This window comes from Protobothrops mucrosquamatus, unplaced genomic scaffold (assembly GCF_001527695.2).
Source record: "Protobothrops mucrosquamatus isolate PMUCROS unplaced genomic scaffold, P.Mucros_1.0 scaffold104, whole genome shotgun sequence".
In the NCBI taxonomy this organism is placed as follows: domain Eukaryota; kingdom Metazoa; phylum Chordata; class Lepidosauria; order Squamata; family Viperidae; genus Protobothrops; species Protobothrops mucrosquamatus.
In genome coordinates, this window is record NW_015386477.1 from 613,684 (window position 1) to 620,153 (window position 6,470).

Here is a 6,470-nt window from a genome sequence, read left to right on the forward strand (position 1 = left end):
CGCTGAATTTTTGCCTGCCCTCGCTCATTCTGTTTCTCTGTTTAAATAAGCAAATATCTCTGAAAGGATGAACCTATTGGCCATGGTTTGTCTAGTCTTTCTTAAATTGTATCAGTTGCAAAACTGATAGCTCTCTAGTTTAGGAATGCCAGGTTTGTAAAATCTAGCTACATCTTAGCCCATTAACCAGAATTTAATCTGATTTTCCTCACAATTTGTGTCTCCTGTGTATAGCTTTGCTCTGTAAGAAGACTTTTCTCCACACTTTCTGTTTTTTTCAGTCTGTCCCATCCTTCTCCAAGAGAGTAGACTAGTGCAGGGCTTTTCAACCTTTTCATAGATAGTACCACTTTTAGGACATGACAATATTTGAGTACTACCAGTGCTTAGCAAGGTGTCAAAAACTTGATGACTAAAAAAGGGGGGGGAGGATTTTTGGGTTTTACTGGTTAGATTCATTTGTTGTTATAGAAATGGCTAGTTTATAATAGTATGGAAAAGTAAAGAGTTGAGGTTCAGTGTTAATGCTTCCTTCTACTGCAAGAGGCGAAGTCGGAAGTCAATGCCTTTTCTTTTCTTTTTCCCTTCTCCCCCTCACTTTTTCCCCCTTTTTCCTCCCCACTGTGTCCCACTATTTGCTTTTGTATTTTTGTATTTTATTCTGTAATCTAATAAAATTTTACAAACTGTAGGGGGGGGGGAAAGGAAAAAAGTATCGGTTTTAATTTCTTCAGTGGCGGTTCCTTTGCTGAATCACTTTCCCTTTGCACTGACAAATGTATAATGAATATCTGCATATTTATTATTATGCACCACTACCTTGATAGTCAGGTGGTTGGTCGGCCCTGCTTCCTCTCCCTCTCCTCTCTCTTTCTTCTTCACAACCCCCCCCTCTCTCACACATACACACACACACACACACACAACTTCCTCCCCCCCTCTCTCTCACACACACACTTTCCCCCACAAGCCTCTTTCTGTGTTTTGCTCACTGCTTCTCTGACAAAAGCCATTTCTCTTCTGACTCTTTCTCTGAAGTCTTTTTTTCCCTTTCCCTCTCCTGCCAAAACTGCCTCCTTTTATAGCCTATCCTGTCTCTGCCCCCCTCCTCCTGCTTTCTCTTCCAGGTGAACCGGAAGTGCCGATTCTGGGGCCTTTGTCTCGTCCCAGCAGCCCTGCAGCCCCTGAGGACTCTCTCTCAGGGTGTTCTGCGCTGTGATGTTTTGGCTCCTTCCCTCCCCTGCTACACTTGGCTAGGCTGGGCAGGGCCACGTACCACCTGCCAGGTGCCAATGTACACATGCCACCAGTTGAAAAGGCCTGAAGCTTGGTAAATGAAGGATGGGAAACTTCCCAGTTGTTACATAGAGTGATGCATAATGTAAGTGGGTAGCCCAAATCAGTTGGCTTTCATTGCTTGCAGTGGAATGGGATATTTAAGAAAAATCTATTTAAGAAAATATACAGAATGGAATAGAGATTCTACAGCACCTAGCAGGACCTGAGGGATTTTGAAGCTTCTGAGAACAATGAACTGAGAAATTGGCTAGGATTGCCATGTCCAGGAAAGAGCCAAACCCTGCAATGTAATTGATGAAATGGAATAGGGATAAAATAAATGACAAAGGAGGCATTTGCTGTTGTTTTTCAGCCAGCAAAAAAAAACCACTTTTTTATTATTATTCAGACAGGATATTGGCATTTTTGTTTGTTAAAACAAAAAAGTTAGTCATTGCTTTCTTTTTGTATTGATGTGCTTTTGTTTGTTTTTATGTTGTAGTATTAATTTTCTTAAGTTTTTTTAACTGTACATACATTATTGTCCCCCCCTTGAATAGATTAAGTAGGATATATTCATATAGTTCAGGAGGACAAAGAGGGGGTTTCAAGATTCTCCACCCAAATTGGAGGAAAGGAATTCTCCAAATAGGGATAGTGAAAGAAGAAATCAGGCATTTCTCAAGAATAGGATTCTCCCTCATAAGTTGTGCCTATAGCATCTGCCATTAATGATAAAGCCACATAAACCCTTTAAGTGAATTGGGTGACAAGACTACAGAGCAGATTATATAGGGAAAGACTAAACATTCTTTGGCTGCTTCATCTCAAAATAAGTACAGAACTATTACACTCTGTCCGTGAGATCTTCCCAAAATGTTTTGCTCCTTTAAAATTATTTCTCAAGCAAGTCTCCTTTTGTTAAATTGAATGAGAGCTAAAAGTAGGATTTCTCTACCCATCAGTACTGTACATTGATAATAAAATGTAAATACCTGCCCTCAGAAAAGAGAGGATGAGGGTTATCTACTGTGCCAGCAGGTTCGTAGTTGTGCTAACTCTTCTCCTTACTAAGTCCAAGAGAAATGGACAGTTAAGAACTATGAAATATAAATGTATGTATGTATGTATGTATGCATGTATATACAGATTATCCTTGAGTGACAACGGCAATTGGGACCAAAATTCTCATCACTAAGCAATGTGGTCGTAAAGCGCAATGTCACATGACCACATCACTTAGCGATGGCAATCCCAATTGCCTTTGTAACCCTGGGACCATGCAGGTCATTAAGTGGGAAGAGGTGGAAGTTCCAGGCAAGGAATGTGGTGGTGCATAATTGCCACAGGAAGCAGATGGTGCCCCGGGCAGATACTACAGAGCATGGGCAGGCCAGTAGGGATATGCGCATGTTGGCAGGGCCACAGGTGGATACTTCTGAGCATGGGCAAGCTGGTGGAAGCCCTGGATAGGCACTTTGGAGCGTAGGTGGGCTGGCATTGGCCATGCATGGTACTAAGGAGCATGAACGGGCAAGTATGAGACTCTATAGGTATTCCATAATGGGACATCTCAGGAGAAAAAGCATGGGAGCAACATATAGGATTGATTTGCAACTTTACTTACCAGCTTCTCCATTGACTTAGCTTGTGGGAAGGCAGCAGGTAAGTTAGCAAGTTACTAATTTCTAGCTCTATTCTTCAAAGATGCTTCTGATAACATGTTTCCAACATTATAACATTTAATATCATTTTTGTAAGTCCCATTAATAACTAATATCAAGAGCAGGCTTATATTTTTTTTCCTTTCTGCTTAGAAACTTTAGTCCCCTCTAGTGTTCAGTTTCTAAAATTATAAGGTATCTTTGTTATAGCTTACAATAGCCAAGGTAACCAAAATAAGCATGTTTCTCGCCAGAAACTATTTTTTAATGATTAATTCCCGCATCTTATAGTGAAAGTCAAAATTTTCAAATTTACCTAGGCCCTTAATCCATTAATTGATCAAAATCTTATTTCGCTTTTTGCTGTTAATTTCAAATTCTTTAAGTTAAAAGTTTTTTTTCCAAAGATGAAGATAAAATCACCCAGTGATTTTTAAAACTTGACATACTGAAGGTCTCTAATAGCTTTAAGGTGGTTAATTTGTCTGAAATGGTATCATTTGTCTGAAATGGTATAGGGTTTCCTGCCTGAGCAGGGGGTTGGACTAAATGACCTCCAAGGTCCCTTCCAACTTTATTATTATTATTATTATTATTATTATTATTATTATTATTATTATTATTATTATTAATAGGCAATTTCCAAACACAATTAGAAAATGACGTTTATAAATGTGGTGTCCTTAAAAGGCTCCACAACAGTTGCATCTCTTAGTAGTCGCACTTGTGGGAAACTGTTGTGTCTCCTCACAAGAAGCAGCCATCCAGATTCCTTGTGGGTGATTTCCCATCCTCTCCTTATCTGAAGAGATTCCAGGGTCTACTCCCCAATTCCTTAATCTTTGCCACAAATGGCTCCCTTTTGCTGAGCCATCTCCAATTCACCATAAGTCTCCCAGGCATCCAGTTTATTCCTTAAATTGCAGTCCTAGTCCACAAGTATGAAATGATAGTGTCATCAAAAGAGCAGGACCAGAAGTGTTTGTATGTCCCTCCTCCCCCCTTTGGGAAGGATATTAAAACATTTATACATGTGCTAACACTACTGGAAGCACAAGATAACTTTTACTTGACTTCCCAAAGAATATAGTAGACATCCACTAGGGAAAGCATCTGAATAATGTGACATCCAGTGGTAATATTTGGTATCATCGAAAGGAAAAATTATTAAATATCTTACCTTTTTTGCTCTAGGGTTAATTTTGACTGCCTATTACCTGCTTGGAAAAAGAACTTCACTCTTATTTTGGATATTGCTTTACATTAAGAAAGATTCCATTACCATTACATTTGATTGAAACCATTAATTTCCACAGTAACATGAATATAATGATAACTTATCAACAGTCTCATTAGATGTAACTCATAGATGATGCCTTAGAAGGTCTTTATTTTAAGCTGCTTTATTGCATGGACTGTAAAAACAGAATAAGCAGTAGGTGCCATCATTTCTTCAGCAATATATTTTATAGCCTCCACCTTTTTCCCTGAAAGACGTAACCGTCAAGGAGACCTTTGGGACAACCAAAGATGTTATTATTTTTATGACCATGTAACAGTTTTCCCACTATGTCAGTGTAGGTGATCATTACAGGCTATTGTTTTAGTTTAATTACCACTAACACAGCTTTAAGGGATTTTTTTTTTCCCCTGTCTATGCACCATTTGATTTTTCTTGCAGAAAGAATACATGTCTGACGGGGGGGAAACTGGCTGAAGTGAAGAATCTGGGAAAGGAAAGGAAGGGAGAGTAGAAATAAACATTAAGAGATAGCTTGGCTGTTTGACTCATTCATGAACCTATAAAGCAGCATTTCAAATCATTTAAAGAGACTCTACCTTAATGAAATCAAATAAATAAGGATGGGGAATTCTTACAAGATTCTGTACTTACTCCAATATTAGAACTAAAGATGCCTTCCTGAAATTTTTGTAGTTCTTGCTTGCTTGATCTTGTCCAGCTGTACAGAATATGATGACTAGCTATTTCTATGATAGGCTATTTTCTTCATTTGTATGGCCACCCACCCACTCTCAGGGACTCTGGGCAACTTACAAAAACAATAGCAATAGCACTTAGACTTAGATACTGTTCCAAAGTGTTTACAGCATTCTCTGTGAGGTTTACAATGTCAGCATATTTCCCCCCCCCCCAACAATCTGGCTCCTCATTTTATTGATTTTGGAAGGATGGAAGTCTGAGCTCCATCAGGATCGAACTCCAAATTGTGGGCAGAGTTTGCCTGCAATACTGCATTCTAACCATTGTGCCACCAGGGCTCATATAAAAACCCAATCTACAAACAATAAAACCCAATCTACAAACAATAAAAACTCCCCCCCCCCGGCAACAACAGTCAATCAGATAAGTCACTTGATGGGTTCCATATCACTCTGGGTTCCCCAAGCCTGATGGCAAAACCAGGTCTTCAGGCTCTTGAGAAAGAGTGTCAGACATATGTATGTATATATATGTTTATGTCTCATAAAAGCAGAAGAAGAATATATGTTTGTAGCATGTGGTTTCTTTTTATAAATGGCTTCTTTGAGGTAGCCAAGAAAACTTTCCCAACTAATTCCACCGCTTTTTTTTTTTTTTTTTGGACAACTGAGGAAAACAAAGGGGTAAGACCAAAAGCCGGAGAAAAAACCATTCTTGAATATCTCTAAACAAAATGCACTTGTGGTCTAGTTCACTACAATCAATTTTTTTGTCTTCCCATTACAGTATGAATGAAATGGCTCTGAGATAGATGATCTCATCATATAAGTAATTAAATGTTATGGCTGATGTTAATCAAGGCTCATGTCCTGAGACTAATTGCTTGTCAAGGGCAGCAACATGTTCACACCTTTCTACCAGTATCATATTGCATAAATGGTTGAGAAAGAATATTTGTTTTTGTCATTTTTCTTTTTAGAAAATATCAGCCATAAAAAAGCCATCCTGGAAGCAGAAAACAGAACATCACAGGCTACTCACCTGAGCAGAAGGTTTTATTATAATGACTATAATTCATTTTGTAAGCCACGTCGTATGTTTTGGAGGCTATTTTTTCAAGTAATTTTATTAAAAATTATAATCATAATAGTAAAAACTAATACAACCTAAACAAAATATAGAAAAATGGAAAGAGTAAAAGGTGCAAAGAGAAAAAAGAAAATATAGAAAGGATAGAAAGACAAAGAAAAGAAAACTAAGAATATAGAAAAAAGAAAAAAATACATAAAAATTGACTTTAGTAACTTTTCACTTCCTCTTAAATTACAATAAAAGATCTCTTCTTTTCACATCACATCTCCTAGATATATAATTTAATTTAATTTAATAATTTAATTTAATTTAATACATAGACTTATATGCCGCCCTTCTCCCCACGGGACTCAGGGCGGCTCACAGCATATTAAAACAACATAGCACATTTCCCCAATAAAAGCCAATTAAAACCAAATATTTGTAGCTGTGTCTCTTATTAAAAATCATTAAAAATTATCCCTATTTAAAATTCACCCTAGGTCAGTCCCGCT